The sequence below is a fragment of the Macaca mulatta genome, chromosome 16 (assembly GCF_049350105.2).
Source record: "Macaca mulatta isolate MMU2019108-1 chromosome 16, T2T-MMU8v2.0, whole genome shotgun sequence".
In the NCBI taxonomy this organism is placed as follows: domain Eukaryota; kingdom Metazoa; phylum Chordata; class Mammalia; order Primates; family Cercopithecidae; genus Macaca; species Macaca mulatta.
Genome location: NC_133421.1, coordinates 56,876,690 through 56,894,448, shown reverse-complemented (window position 1 = coordinate 56,894,448; position 17,759 = coordinate 56,876,690).

Sequence of the window (17,759 nt, the reverse complement as noted above, 5' to 3'; positions counted from 1 at the left end):
AGAAGATGCATGGTAGAAAATATTGTCAGAGAACAGTGAGATTAAAAAGCACTTGGTGAAAATATAGTTAGTAAAGAGGTAGGATCATAATTTCTAAAAGTTCTGAAAGAATAAAATGGAATGACAAAAACTTTCCCATTGCTGGGAGTAAAGAAAAAATTAAATTTATCTACAGAGCAGGCTTGGAGTAGAGGACCAAAGACTGTGATGCTTTGGGAAAATGTATATTAAGGTGTCTGTTTACCAACAGTTAGTCGTATCTATTCCAAATCCATATATGCCAGTTTTACTTAATAAGCAGTTTGGTTTAGTGGAAAGATTTAGTGACAATTTAAACTGGGTTAAAACTCAAATCCCTAGTTGTAGGATCTGAGTTGTTTGTTTGTTCGTTTTGCAACCTCTGCAATAGATATATGGCTGCATGCTCCAAATTGTTACTAAAGTAATTAAATGAGATAAAAATATACCTGGCACAATTTTCTGTATCTAGAATATGATCATTATTGGTTGTTTCATTCAGGATGCCAACAGGAAACTCAGAATTCACTCAATGCAGAGGATGAAGAAAGCTCAATGAAAAGAGAATAATAAAAATAATGGAGAAGCATTGCCAATTACCACCTTTCAATTGAAAAAGGAAAAATTGTAGGCATGTGAAATCCACTACTCTGTAGGCACTGGGCTTTAGGTGAAGAAACACAGCAACTGCTAACTGCAGCATGTCAGGAAGGAAACAGGCAAACGAATATCCAATCATGCTAGACCCCTAAGCTTGTACTTTCAGCCTCCAAAACTGTCAGAAATAAATTTTTCATTGTTTATTTTAAAAATCTACAACTTGTCTATATCGTTAGCCTATTTTTCTATTACAGAGTTTGTCACTTTCTTTTTCTTTTTTCTTTTTTTTAATAGAGTTTCTTGCTCTTGTCCCCCTGGCTAGAGTGCAATGGCAAGATCTTGGCTCACTGCAACCTCTGTCTTCCAGGTTCAAGCGATTCTCTTGCTCAGTCTCCCGAGTAGCTGGGATTACAAGCGTGCACCAGAATGCCCGGCTAATTTTTGTACTTTTAGTAGAGATGAGGTTTTGCCATGTTGGCCAGGCTGGTATCAAACTCCTGACCTCAGGTGATCTGCCCACCTTGGTCTCCCAAAGCGTTGGGATTACCGGCGTGAGCCTCCATGCCTGGCCAAGCTTGTTACTTTCTTGCTGATGTGATGAAATGCTAATCCTTCAGAGATTATATACAACACTCCTTCCTTATTTGCATTTTTAATTATATTGTCTTTTGTTGAACACAAGCTTTGTTTTTATTTAGTCCAATTTAACTCTTGTCCTTTGTGTGGATGTTTTCTTCTTCAAGAAAACTTGTTCTATCTTACAAACATATTACTTATGGTTTCACTTTTGGTTTCTCTATTCTGTTTCATTGCCTTTTTCTATAGTCATATCACATAGTTTAATATAATGTTACAGTAATTGTGGCTATCACAAGATTAAAAAAGCCTCCCTTTGTTTTATTTTTTCAATATGGCCTTAGCTTTACTCTTTCACACGTATTTTTATAATCATTTTTAATAGCACTCTCCAACAATTTTAGGCATTGTAAATGAACATTCCTAAAACCTGCAGATTAATTTATGGAGAAATTATGTAATGCATCCCTGTAATGCTGAACAATCCCAAATGTGAAGTTGGCATGGTTCTCTATTATGTCCTCTTCTATGTCTCTTTTTTAAAAAATGCAGTTTGATAATTAGCTCTACAGAGTTTTACATATATCTGCCTAGTTTTAGTCCTAACATATTAAGAATAAAGAATTGATTTCTGGTTGAAATAAATGCTATTTATTTTAGATATTGCTCTTGTATCCAGCAATCCTACTATTACAATACTTTGAAAACTTAAGTGAACAGAGACAACTCCAAAAAAGAAAAGTATAGGTTAATTTTGCTAATAAATATGAACACAACAATATTATGCATAATTAAAATCCAAGAGTATATTGAAATAAATAATACCACATAACAAATTGGATGAAGGAAGATAGTTAATACTAGTACATCTCTCAGTGCAAAGCATTATATTAACAATGTAAAGTACAAAACCTCATCCTAGATGTGATTTCTTCCTTTATCTCTTTAGTATTTTGAATGTAAGAAAAAAATTAGATTAAGCTTTTATATTATTAAGCTTTTAACATTATTTCTTTATTTCTCATGTATTGATAGTTTAAAATGTGTTCAATTTATGATTTTGTCTCAGAGAAATTCTGAATTATTTTTAGAGTAATAATTACTACCTATATAAAGACTACGGACACCTGCAGCTCTCATCTAGCTGGTCTTCATGAAGATTTTCTGTATCTAGCAAAAGGGGCAATCAGTAAACCTTCATGATATGAATTTCTAGTGAACCTGATATAACATCATCCACACTTTGTCACAACTTGAACCTCCTTGGGAGACCCTTCCATATTATTTGTCTTAACTGAGAGTGAGAAAAGGAAATCAGGAACATTTGCTTACTCCTCAAACCTCAATGGAGCCTTTCAACATTCTAACACTAAAATGTTTACTTGAGAATAAAAAAGTGTTTTTAAAAAAATCTAGTACTTTCACTCCCATTTTATATACTGGACACTCTGCTAATTACTGTATATATGATCTCACTTAACATTCACTTAAAATCGAAGGGTATGTATGTCAGATGGTTTTAAGGATAATAAAGACCAGAAAGATTTAGGGTTATTACATAGTCAAAATCACTCAGCTTTTGGATGAAGTTGAGAATGACAGTCATGTCTGTCTGATTTCAAAGTTCAGATTCATTCAACTACATAATTCATTTCAGATATAAGAGAAGAAATAAATATTGATAGCAGAAGTCTATTCAATAATGATATCGAGATAATTCTTGTTTCCATAAAGAGCTATATAAACCTAGGTACTCGATCATATTTGTCGAATTAAAGAATGTTGAGGCATATTTCACCAATTGACTTGGTACTAATTTATAGACCAAAGCAGAAACAATTAAACTTTCACTCAATTTAAAATGTGAAATTCTACTAGATGCCTAGAGCATCAATACAATATTGAAAAACATATTCAATAATGCCACAAAAGCTACAGGAATTCCTCAGTGTTCTGGGTTATTATTTGGGGCCTCAGAAGGAAATAATTTTTTCTCCAAAGTATTACCTATGCCTATTATTGTAGATTGTTAATCAAAACTGCAGTAATACTGACACAGAGTCAACTAGACAAAGAGTCAGAGAGCACTAACATCTCCTGACCAGTCGCATAGTGACAAAATCAGGAAGTCGTATATTTGAAGTACATGATAGAGAAACAAATTCATAGTGAGGAATAAAACTGGACATCTACACATGAAAACCAAAAACTATGTGTAGCTATTAATAAGTGTCTTGTTGTGACAAAGTAACATCCCATGTCAGGTTAACTTGGAAGAAGATACCATCAAGTACATACAACATGAAGAGAATGTTTAGAAGGAGGGAATTACAGATGAGAATTAAAGTCTATCCCTGTGTCTTCCTGGATTTAATTTGTTTTTCTTAGTAATTAATATAGGTGAACATTTTTGTGTTTGTTGCCTTTGGATATTGCCTTTTCTAAAGTATCACATATAGCTTTTTACATTTAATCTTTTTATTTTAAGTTATTATGAGTACATAGTTGTGCATGTTTGTGGAGCACATGTGATATTTTGATACAAGCTTACAATGTATAATGATCAAATCAGTAAAATTGGAGTATCTATCACCTCAAGCATTTATCATTTCTTTGCATTATGAACATTCCAATTATATGCTTTAAAAAATGATTTGTATAAATTTAGGTGTATAAGTGCAATTTTGTTCATGGATATATTGCATAGTGGTGAAGTTTGTGGTTTTAGTGTAACCCTAACCAAGCATTGTACATTGTACCTGTTAAGTAATTTCTCCTCCCTTACCCTCCCTTACCCAGCTGCCTCCAAGTCTCCAAGTATCCAGTGTCTATTATTCTACACTGTATCACTCTATGTCTATGTGTACATTATTTAGTTCCAACTTACAAGAAAGAACATGTGGTGTTTAACTTTCATTTTCTGAGCTACTTCACTTAAGTTAATGACCTCCAGACTATAATTTTCTGTGTTACTTCACTTAAGAGTGTGCCTCAAATTCCATGCATGTTACTGCAGAAGACCAGATTTCATTCTTTTTTATGACATTCCTTTTAATGGCTGTATATATACCACAATGGAATATTACTCAGCCTTAAAAAATAATGTGATAGATGGATAGATACATATATATTTAATTAATACATATATCCTAGCTGTATGTTTATGGATGACTACATGAAGAAAATGGGAGATATACATATATCTAAATCTAGATATATATAAGAGAGATATATATAGATATGTCTATCTAGATATAGATATACATACATCAATATCTAGATATAGATATATGCATCTGTATTTATCTATAGATATGTATCACATTTTCTTTATGCAGTCATCCATTGATGAGCACAAGTTTGATTTTGTATCCTTGCTGTTGTGAATAGTGCTGCTATAAACAAACATATGAATGCAGGTATCCATTTTATGAAATAATTTCTTTTATTTTTGGGTAGATATTCAGTTGCAGAATTGCTGGATTGAATGGTAGCTTTATTTTTAGTTCTTTGAGAAATCTCCATATTGTTTTCTATTGATATTTCACTAATTTACATTTCCACCAACAAACTATATGTATTCCCTTTTCTCCTTATCCTTGCCAACATCTGTTTTTTTTAACTCTATAATAACAGCGATTCTGACTGTGTAAGATGGTATCTCGTTGTTTTATTTGCATTTTTTCTGATTAGTGAGGTTAAATATTTTTCATATTTTTATTGACCATTTGTATGTCTTCTTTTGAAAAATGTCTGTTCATATCCTTTGCCCACTTTTTAATGGGATTGTATTTTTGTTGTTGAATTGTGTGAGTTTCTTGTAGAATCTGGATATTAGTCCCTTGTGGCGTGCATAGTTTGCAATTATTTTCTTCTGTTCTAAAGACTGTCTGTTCATTCTTTGGATGGTTCCTTTGTGCAGGAGCTTTTCAGTTTAATTAAGTTATGTTTGTCAATTTTTGTTTTTGGTATTTGTGCTTTTGAGGTCTTAGTCATGAATTCTTTGCCTAGGCCAGTGTCCAGAGGAATTTTTCTTAAATATTCTTCTAGTATATAGTTTCATGTCTTACAGTTAAATCTTTAATCCATCTTGAGTTTATTTTTGTATATGGTGAGAAATATAGGCCCAGCTTCATTCTTCTGCATATGGCAATCCAATTTTTTCAAGTCGATTTATTGAACAGAGTGTCCTTTCCTCAGTGTGTGTTTCATCAGCTTTGACAAATATAGGTTGACTGTAACCATGTGCTCTTTGACAAATATAGGTTGACTGTAACCATGTGGTGTTATTTCTGGGTTCTTTGTTCTGTTCCACTGATCTATGTGTCTAGTTTTATACCACCACCATGCTGTTTTGGTTACTACAGTCTTATAGTATAATTTAAAGTCAGGTAATGTGATGCCTCTAGCTTTGTTCATTTTTCTCAGGATTGCTTCCACTTTTTAAATTATTTTGAAATATACAATACATTATTTTTAAGTAGAGTTGTCCCATTGTGCTACTGAACACTACATCTTATTCTCTCTCTCAAATTGTATGTTTGTGCCTATTATCTATCCCCTTTTTATCCTGTCTCATCACTTTTGCCTTCTTTTGTATTGAGTTGTATATTTTTAAAACTTAAGTTGAAGAAGTTATTATTATAGTCTGGATATGTTACTTCATAAATGATGTCAATTTTTCTACCCACTTTATCACTTGCTTTTATACTGTTTAATGTGTTTTTGATAGACAGGGGTCTGAATTTTCATGCAGTATTATATATCAAGTATTTTTAATGGGCAGTACTTTTATATAGCAGATCATGAAGATGCTTTCCAGTGTTTTTTTTTTTTTTTTCCAGAATATTATTCTGTATGTGATGTGTATGTGTGTGCTTAACTTTTTACACTTAATTTTATGGTCTATTCAAAATTGATTTTTGTTTGTAGAATGATTTTTATTTACAGAATTTCATGAGTCATTCTTTTCCCATTGGGATATCCAAGTAACCCAGAAACTTGATTGAAAAGATGACTCATAGATTAACACATTGGAGATTCATTTTTCTCATCAGTTGAGGTAATAATTTTCAAAGCAAAATTTAAGCTACATTAAAAAAACAGGTAGCAAAATATTTATGTTTTATTTTAAATAAGCTGAGGATTATTTCTCTGTATAGTGTCCATTAGTTTAATTCATTTGAAGTGAAAAAAGTTCGTTATATAAAATTCTTGAGACTGTATGAGACAAACCATATTTAACAATTTACTAGTTCATAATATCAGTCAATTAAAGACAGATAGTTGTCTCTGAATAAGAAGCTTCAAAGAAACACTACTCAGAAAACTCGGCTAAGGGCTGTCATTGGAATTATATGCCACTGTAGTGAGCACAAGTTTTGTAGTTTCTCCAGTTGTAGCACAAAATAAAACCCATCTTTAATCAGATAAAATAATACTTAAATGTGCTCGTGAATATTTTTTCAGTAATGGAAGAAGTATAATTTTTTACATGATGAGTGTTTTATAACAACAGTACATATTTTTCCTGAATTGAATTTTTGCAAAATATTTGCTAACCACTGTGGCACAATAAATAAAATTTTAATAAAAGGACTTAATGGAATAATATTTATATGTACGATAAATAATCATTAACCAAATGATACTTTGTTTTTTATTTATTCATTTTATTTATTTTTTTTTATTTTATGGAGCACATGTGCTCCATAAATATGCACAACTATGTATTCATAATCATTTAAAATAAAAAGATCAAATGCATAAAAAATGTATGTGATACTTTAAAAAAAGACAATATCTAAAGAGAACAAACACAAAAATGTTCACCTATATTAATTATCAAGAAAAACAAAACAATGATAGGGTTACCATTTTGTTTTGAGTGTAAGATAAATCTTACTGGTGGTGCCATCGTATTTATTTAAGACAAATTGCATTACATGTAAAAAGCTAAAAACAATTCAATGCCACTACTTCTTCAGAAAAAAAATGGATAAATTTTAAAATAAGATAGAAAATACTAGGTAGTAGCAAGGATATAGAATATTTGCAATTTCATATATTGATGGAGTGATTTAACGTGTGGTAGATATTTTAGAAGACTGGGAGTGCTTACTAAAGCTGAACATAAGATTACACAGAAGCAAATTCACTCATATATATAACTAAGAGAAACAAATGTACATTCTCTATGAAGACATGTACAAGGATGTGCATGATTGTATTAATGATATAAGTCCAAACAGGATAAATCCAAATGGCCATTAAAAATAAAGTATAGGACTTCAACATGCAATATGTTTATGGATTATATGTGTTTATGAATAAATGTATATTTTGCAATGAGAATTAATTATTGATACAACAAACAGCATAAATTAATCTCACAGCATAGTGTTGAGCAAAAGACGCCAAGAAAATAGAACATTTTATAGTAGATGATTTCATTTATACAAAAGTCACATATATCAGAACTTTTCTGTCATAAGTCAGGAGACTATTTACATTGAGAAGGATAATCAATGAGAAAAGGCACAGGGAGACTTCTGAAATACTGTTAATGTTCCACTTTTAATTGAGGTGTTGCTGACCAAGCAGTTTCATGTTATTAATATTTATTATGTTTACCTATGACATACATTTCTGTGTGTATGCTTTTATTCAGTAAAATGATCCTTTGAGGAAAAATGGATCCTATAATAAAGTGAGCTTTTATGTCTATATGCTCTCATTTCTGAACTTCAGTAAGAAGCCAGTTAAAAAAACTATAAAATTCTAGAAGAAGTAGGAATAATTACATCAATGGATCAGAAATATTAAGGAGTCTTTGGACAACAGAAATCAAACAGGATCAGATGTATGAATAAAATAAGCCAAAAAAAAATAACAACTGTGAATGAGTGACTAAAGATATGGTTGACACCGGGAGACGGAGGTTGCAGTGAGCTGAGATCGCGCCACTGCACTCCAGCCTGGGCGACAGAGAGAAACTCCAACTCAAACAAAAAACAAACAAACAAACAAAAAGATATGATTCACAGGAGTTTAAAGTTCATATTCCACTAATTAACTCATCAAAATGATTACCTATTTTAACATATTAAGATGCAACAGCTAAGCCTATTCTCCTTCCTTTTCTGCCACCACCAGTTGTGTTAAGGAGTGCTGTTTGTCACCAGGCTAAAATAGAATGGGTGTTGACATTGGAGATGAAGTCTATCTACTGACCTTGAGAAGGGAGTATAGTTTTTGATATCTAGATGAAAAGCTACCAACACAATATTTACCTTTCCCTCTAAAATCACCATAAGTTCTTTTTAAGTCATAAGCTTTTGTAAGTCACAGAGAAAATATGGAGGTAAATAGGATTTATGAACAAAAATATTACAAAATGTATAATTATCAAAAATTTGAGGACAACAAACAACTACAATGATAATAACAAATCCAGCATTTTTTCCTCCAAGATGGTGGGTTAGAGGTTTTCAGCATGCTTCAGCCACTTGGAAATAGCAAGATAGTGCATACAAATCAACTCTGTGAAGTTGAATTCAAAAAGAAAATTAGGAATCCACTGGAATTAGGAAGTATATGCCAGACCCCAGGAAGCAGAATGCTGGCAAACAGCCCCTGTGACATTGTCTAGCTGATAAAAGTGAGTGAAGCCCCAGTACCTGAGAGGGGCAGAGATTCCCGCACCGTGACTCACCTTTCCACTGTGGATCCAAGCAACCCACGCCAAGGGAGAGCACTTTGTTTCTCCCAAGACCTAGAGCTAATATGGTAAGAGGCTTGAAGATGCTATGAGGGAACGGCACCAGGAAAAATTTGCAGACATTTTCCCTGATGCGGGACTAAGAGCAAGATGCCATTTTTAATTTGGGCACATACAAAGGCAGCCCTTCTTTGGCAACCCAGCACTGTGGCTGCTCAGGCATTTCAGTCTTGGGTCAAATACTGGAGCACCTACTCTGGAGTGGAGTAGAGGCCTCCACAGTGGGAACTGTGGAAAGCACCTCAGAAGTAGATGCTGGATTTGTGCTCTTTGCAAGTGTAGGGTGGGAGGAGAGCTGCTACAGTGGCAATTTCTCCTGGGCTGGAAGACTTGCAGCCAGGGCCAGCTCGGTGACCTATAACCCGTCTATGTGTGCCACTACAGTGTGCCCTAGCCTTACTGCTGAGATCCTGCTACAGCAGGGCCCTCTCTGCTCCACCCCCAGGCAGATTTCCAGGCATTTGGAGCATCCACTTGCCTGAATCAGGAGCCTGATATGCCACATAGTTCTTGTGGAGATTCTGGTGCAGGAAGGCCTTCTCCACTTCATGCCCAGGAAGATCAGGGATCTGATCCGCTTCATGCCCAGGCAGACCAGGGATTCATAGCACCAGCTGACTTGGGTCAGCAGTCTGAGTAACTCCACCCCTCCTGTGTGTGTGTGTGGAGCAGGGAACCCTTATTGCTCCACATGCAGGTAGATCTCCAGGCATCTGGAACGCTCACTCTCCTGATAAGGAGTTTAGGCTGCTCTCCTATCCCTGTGCAGAGAACCTGGGACTAAGGAGGTTTCTAAGCTGCATGCCCAGGCAATGATCTGGGCACCTGATGGCCACCCACTGGATTCTTCTTAGCTGCTGGTGTTTATGTCTGCCAATGGGGGACCTGTAGATAGATTTGCTTGATCTAGCTCTTGCCAGGATAACCCCAGCTTCCCTGGGGCTGAGGAGGGAGCTAAAGCCACTGTGCATTCCACAAATCAGCCCACTGCCTGAGGCAACAGAAAGCTTCTCTCAGTAAACAAGAATAAAGTGTATACCCAGCCATGTGGGTTTCAGCCATCTCTTAATTATAACTGCCATCCAATGGCTGATAGATCTTACACTACAGCCTGATATAAAACTTGCCAACAGAAGTGCACAGGGCTACAGAAGCAAAGTCAAAAGACCTCAGGAAACTTACAACCATGGCAGAAGAGAAACAAACACATCCTTCTTCATATGGCAGTAGCCAGGATAAACGCAGAGTGAAGTGGGGAAAAGCCCTTTATCAAATCATCAGATCTCATGAGAATTCACTCACTATAGTGAGAACAGCATGGAGGTAACAGTCCTCATTATTCAATTACCTCCCACCAGGTCCACCCCATGACACGTGGGGATTATGGGAACTACATTTCAAGATGAGATTTCTTTTTTTTTTTTTTGAGACGGAGTCTCGCTCTGTCTCCCAGGCTGGAGTGCGGTGGCACGATCTCGGCTCACTGCAAGCTCCGCCTCCCGGGTTTACGCCATTCTCCTGCCTCAGCCTCCTGAGTAGCTGGGACTACAGGCGCCCGCCATCTCGCCCGGCTAATTTTTTGTATTTTTTAGTAGAGACAGGGTTTCACCGTGTTAGCCAGGATGGTCTCGATCTCCTGACCTCGTGATCCGCCCGTCTCGGCCTCCCAAAGTGCTGGGATTACAAGCTTGAGCCACCGCGCCCGGCCCAAGATGAGATTTCAATGGTGACACAGCCAAACCGTATCATGCAAAAACTGGAAGCATTCCCCTTGAACACTGGAACTAGACAAGGATGCCCACTCTCACCACTACTATTCAACATAGTACTGGAAGTGCTAGTGAGAACATTCAGGCAAGAGGAAGACATGAAAGGCATCCAAATAGGAAAATAAGACATCAAACTATTTCTCTTCACAGATATGGTTCTAAACCCAGAAAACCCTAAACTTCCTGCCAACAGGCTCCTGGAACTTATTAAAATAATTAAAAAAAAAAAAAAACTTCAGTAAAGTTTCAAGATACCAAATCATTGTACACAAATTAGTAACATTTCTATACACCAACGATGTCCAAGCTAAAAACCAAATCAAAAATGCAATCCCATTCACAAGAGCCACACAAACAAAACAAATAACTAGCGTTACCTCAAGCTGCACTATTTTGTAAATCCTCATCATTTTGCAAACCCTGGTCAGAGTGAAAAATTCCACTAGGGCTCGGGCCATGAGAAACATCCTGTCGGAGAAATCCCAGGCCTAGCCGCTTGACCACAGAAAATTCCTTCCTTAGCAGCTAACCACACTGCCCCAACCCTTTGTGTAACAATGCCAGGACTCTCCTCCCTGTGCCTATAACTATTCCATTGGTAAGAACGGGTGAGCTCTGGTGCTGGCTGGTGTCCCCTTCTGCAGGTCTTTGCTCAATAAACCTGGGTTGCCAGAGAGCATCCTCTATTCCATTCCTTCTCCCCTTCCTCCTCTTTAACACCTAGGAATACAGCTAATCCAAGAACTGAATGATTTCTACATGTAAAACAAAAAAACACTGCTAAAATAAATCATAGATAATACAAACAATTAGAAAAACATTGTGTGTCCACAGATTAGAAGAATCAATGTTGTTAAAATTGACATACAGCTGATAGTAATCTACAAATTCAAGCCTATTCCTCTCACAACACCAACATCAATTTCCACAGAACTATTAACAGAAAAAAATCTGTTTAAAAATTCATATGGAACCAAAAAGGAGCCCAAATAGACATAGCGCGGTGGCTCATGCCTGTAATCCCAGCACTTTGGGAGGCTGAGGCGGGCGGATCATCAGGTCAGGAGATCGAGACCATCCTGGCTAACACAGTGAAATCCCATCTCTACTAAAAAAATACAAAAAATTAGCCGGGTGGCGGGCGCCTGTAGTCCCAGCTACTCGGGAGGCTGAGGCAGGAGAATGGCGTGAACCCCGGAGGTGGAGCTTGCAGTGAGCCGAGATCATGCCACTGCACCCCAGCTTTGGCGACAAGCAAGACTCCGTCTCAGAAAAAAAAAAAAACATATGAAGTAATATCCTTTGCAGCAACATGTATGCATGGATGTACCTGGAGGCCATCACTTTAAGTGAATTAATGCAGGAAAATAAAACCAAGATTCTAAATATTCTCACTTGTAAGTGGGAGCTAATATTGGATACTCATGAACATAAAGATGGCAACAATGGAAACTGGGGACTACTAGAGTAGAAAGGGAAGTGCAAAGATTGAGAAACTACCTATTGGGTACTATACTCAGTACCCTGGTGATGGGATTATTTGTACTCCAAACCTCAGCATCACACAATATATCTAGGTAATAAACCTGCACATGTACCCCTTACATTTGAAATAAAAATTAAAAAAATCGGGAATGAATAACATGAAAGAAACTATTTTAAACCACAAATTTGTCTGCTAAATAATCAAGCCAAGACCAAGCATTGATCACAAAAAAATCGAAACCATGTAAGATATGAGAATAAAGTTCAAAGGTAATTTTGAGAGAGTGTATCCTCCAGGATCTTATAGAATTTGTTAAAGAAGACAGTATAAAAAATAGGGTAAATAAAAATCAAATACTTAATAAAAGACTTCAGATAGCTGAAGAAACACATGAGTGTTCATCCCATAAGAGCCCAAATAATGACCACAGACTTAAATAAAAATATCTACTTCTAAACTAGTTTCTAAACATCTAGTTATATACATTGTGATAAAATTTCATTATGCCAACAGTAACGGCACCCAAAACATATCCAGAACGAAAAACAACCCAAGTTATCTACAAAAGAATGAACAACAAAATAACATCAAATACTGGAAAACAGTGGAAAAAATATTTGCTAAGTTCTACGGAAAAATGCTTTTAAGCATAGAATTCTATACTAGGCAAAAATGCCATTCAAAAGGGAGAGTAAAATTATATATTCACATGTAAAGACTGAGAAGGTTTATGACCACAGACACATTTCTGGAGGAATTATTTGAGGTACACTTTCAAAAGATACATTATGATTCCACAATAAAGAGGAAAGGTAAAGCCATAAGATATAATTGTGAGCAAGAAAAATCAGTAAATGTTTAAGTTTAGATACTTGTACATGTAAACCGTACATTCTTGTTAATAGCAGACTGATATAAAGTGCCATATAGTTTTAGTTTTTTTATAAATAAATAAATAAAAATCTTATTTTCAAATGAATAAATAAAAAATAAAACAAATGCATAATTAACAGAGGACAATATATATATATATAAATCATCAATGCACAAAAAGAGGCTCAACTGTACTGGGAAAATGCTAATAAAAACGATTTACTATGTGTTAGCTTTCAATTGGGTCAAACATATATAATTGATAACAGTCATGGAAAGGCTGTGGAGAGACTGACATTTTTTCCCCAAGATAGTTAAATATTAAAATTGTGGGTTTTTACTGAAAAAAAAAACTGACAATATCTATACCCAAATCAAAATTTTACACGTACTCTAATTCAAAAATCCTATGTCGATTACTCTATTCTTAAGGAATGCTTGCAAATGGGAATAAAGATATACATTCAGGAATATCAATTGCAGCATAACTTTAAATAGTTAACATTGGAAACCACTTGAATACTAATCAGTAGAAGGATATTTAAGTTTAATAATATACTCAGACTGTAAAATATTATGTAATTATTAAGAGGACTAGTATAGGCTAAGATCTCCTGATATACATTAGTCACTAAGCCTTAAGGGCACTTTAGCAGAAAAAGGAAAATTCCAGAACAAAATATAGAATTTGATCCAGTTTGTTGAAAACATTTAGAAATGTGTGTATGTGTTTGTGTGTGTGTACACATTCGCAGAAAATTTTTTGACAAATGCTCAAAAAATTCTATTAGTAGCAGTTAATTTGGGGAAAAAGTAGAGGTATGGAGGGCTTAAAGTAGGGCCTTTTCCATTCATCTTTTTAAGCTTTTGCAACAAGGATGTATTGAGATGGAGAGTAGAAAAATGTAGGCAAAAACCACTACTTATGCCTGTTTACATCTTAGCTTTTTTATTTTATGTTGTTGCTTGTTTTATTTTATTTTATTTTTTGCTGTATCCTCTATCTCTTTAATGGCAAATCCAGTCTGTTTGTAAATTCTCAAGCTTTTCCTTTATTTACTGATTTCTATTGGTCTTTCTGATTGGAGCTCAAACATCCCCTGTTCAAAGTAGCCTTTCTTGTGTATTTCTTCTTCTTCTTCGTTGTTGTTGTTGTTGTTGTGGTTGTTGAGACAGAGTCTTGCTCTGTTTCCAGGCTGGAGTGCAACGGTGCATTTTCAGCTCACTGAAACCTCTGCTTTCCAAGAATGAAAATTCCATGTAAACAGATGGATGTTTTATTCTCAATGCTGTAGACCTAGTGGCAGTACTGGCAAACATTAAGCACTAAATAAGTATTTGTTGAAAGAATCAATGAATCAATTTAGATTTCTATTTTGTCATCTATAAAGTGAAAACATTTCTGAGATTACATTTGGGAAAGTATCAAAAATGAAGCAGAAAGCTGGATTCCTTTCAACCACTAAGACTTGGAAATAATGTGGTTCTGAAAGGCAAGGAAGATCATAATATAAAATTGAATCTGTCCACTAAAACCAAAAATATAGAAGAGCTCTGTGATGTTTTCATTCAAATGGCTTTTGTTGTTTACTTTAAACTACATTGTGGAGGGAAAATAATGTTATGTTCTTCCCAAATGAAGATAATAAAATCCTCAAATATCAGTTATTTAGTGGAACATACTTCTTTCCATATATGAACAAGGGTAAATGAAAGTTGGAAATCCTTCAGCTCAATTAGGTCTATAGCTACTGCAATGAGACATTCTCCTCACATCTGTCCAGATATGTATTCCTGAGGACACAGTAATGCATTTTTTGAAGGCAGCAAGATGCTATTATAGTAACTAGATGAAGTAGTAATCCTAGCATCCTTGACTAATTTACTTCAGTAGATATATTGAAATGTCCTAAAGCCAGATGTTCAACTTGCCAAATTAAACAGTGAAACTGCCTAATCTTTGACTTATAAACCTAGAAAAACAAACGATCTTTGCTTTTATATGTTTAGAAAAAATTAGGTGCATATTCCTGACTCCTTTAATACTGATTTATTCAAGGATATTATTCAGCATGTAATAGATAGTTTAACAAAAACATGTAGAAAAACATACAGATATACTGAAGATAATATCTTTAAAAATTTTTAAAAACTTCTTTTAATTGCATTTTATGAATAGAAGCACAAATATATAATCAGAGAGGGTTGTACAAGAAACACTGACAAAAACCTGTTTTCTAAAGTCCTACATAGAAAATATCTAGTAATATAAGACATAAATATCCACAGGTTTTATGCCATTATTTTGACTCCAGTGATATCTAAGAATTTTATTCTCTCTTTTCTTGAAAAAGCAAGTGATATGGTTTGGCTGTGTCCCCAACTAAATCTCATCTTGAATCCCATTCCTATGTGTCATGGGAGCAATCAAGCGGAAAGTAACTGAATCATGGGGGTGAGTTTTTCCCTTGCTGTTCTTGTGATAGTGAGTAAGTCTCACGAGATCTGATGGTTTTAAAAAGGGGAGTTTCTCTGCAGAAGCTCTCTTTGCCTGCTTCCATCCACGTAAGATGTGACTTCCTCCTTCTTGCATTCCCTCATGATTGTGAGGCCTCCTCAGCCACGTGAAACTGTAAGTTCACAAAACCTCTTTCTTTTGTAAATTGCCCAGTCTTGGATATATCTTTATCTGCAGCTGAAAATGAACTAATACAGCAAGTAAACTTGGCTGATTGAAATAAAATGGTTTAAGATAAATGTAAATTACCAAATGATTTGTTGGATGGTAAAACAGTATATATGATTATATCATTAATCACAATAAACACCATTTCTATGAATTATTGTTATATATTTCACCATAAGACGTTTATAGAAAAATAAACAACATGCTGCCGCACCTTCTACCATGCCAAGATACTTCTAAAATAAAGGAGTTTTGAGTAAGAAGCATTTCAACTAAAAATGGTAAGAATGTTATAATTACTATATAATAATTTTTTAATCGTAGTGACCTCAGTCAGATGGCAGAAATAAAATTTTCTATGATCATCTGCTCATTGTGCATCAATTTTGCCAACCACCCATGGGTAAGAGTATTTATATGCGAGTCTGGGAATTCAGTGAAAATTTTCCAGCACACAATTAGAGCAAAAAAAAAAAAAAAAAAATCCAAGAATTGATGCATTGAGTAAGTCGGTCTGTAAAGACTGGAGAAGATGACTCTTTCTTCAAATGTAAAGATGCTAATGTAAGACTTCAAACAACACACATACAAATAAAATTAAAAGAAAATAAAAAAAGAAAAAAATCCCCCCAAATGATGAAGAAAACATGAGAAAAGCAAAGGAACACAATTTTTTTTTAGTAACTGATCTCCCAAAAATGGAAATTTACCAATTGCCTGACCAAAAATTGAAATAATTGCCTTAAGAAAGTTCAGTGAGCTGCCTGAGAACATAGACAACTCATTGAAATCAGGAAAATAGTATACAAACAATTGAGAAGTTCATCATAGATAAATCATAAAAAGTAGAACGAAGCAGAATGTTAAAATTGAATAATACAATAAACGAAACAAAAATTGCAATAGAGAGCTTCAAAAGCAGACTTGATAAAACAGAACAAAAGTATTTATGAACTCAAAGATAGGTCACTTAAAATTATCCATTCAGAGGAGAAAAAAGAATGGATGAAGAAAGATTGCAGGATTGAGGATATTATATTAGGAAAAATAATATATGGACTTGGAGGTATCAGAAAGAGAAGAGAGAAAGAGATAGAAAGCATATTTAAAGAAATAATGGTAGAAAACTACTCAAATCCCAGGAAAGATATCAACATCTTGGAAGAAGTGGATCAAAGGTTCTCAAAAAGTTTGAAACTGAAGAGGATTTTACTGTTTCACACTATCATCAAACTGCAAAAATCAGAAGAAATAGAAGGTTTTCGAATGCAACAAGAGAAAAAAGAACTTGCCCACATATGGGGTAAATCTAAATAGGCTATTAGGAGATTTGTCAGCAGAAACCTTGCAGACCACGAGAGAATAGGACAATATGTTAAAAGTGCTAAAAGAAAACAATAACAACAACTGGTAACCAAAAAAAAAAAAAAAATGGTTTAAAGGATGCTAATTAATAACATGAAAATATATGAAACTGAAACTTACTGGTAAAAGCTAGTATATAATCAAATTTGGAATACTCCAATATGGTAATCATGGTGTACAAACAATTTATAACTCTAGTATAAAAGGTTAAAAGAAAAAATAAACATAGCTATAACTACAAAAATCTTTATATGAATACTCAATATTACTTCAAAAACCAATTGTGGAGGGGGTTAACTTAAATAATATAATTTTTTATATAATTGAATTTAAGTGTTAATGAGTTTACAATAAACTGTTATATCTGTAAAATATTGCATATGGCCCCAAGATAATTCCAAAGAAAAAAACCTACAGTAGACAAACAAAAGATAAAGAGTAATGAATCAAAGCATCTTACTATGAAAAACTGGCCCAGCATGGTGGCTCACATGTGTAATCCTAGCACTTTGAGAGGCCAAGGCCGATGGATTGCTTGAGCTCAGGAATTTGAAACCAGCCTGGGCAAGATGCCAAAACCCCATCTCTACTAAAAATACAAAAAAT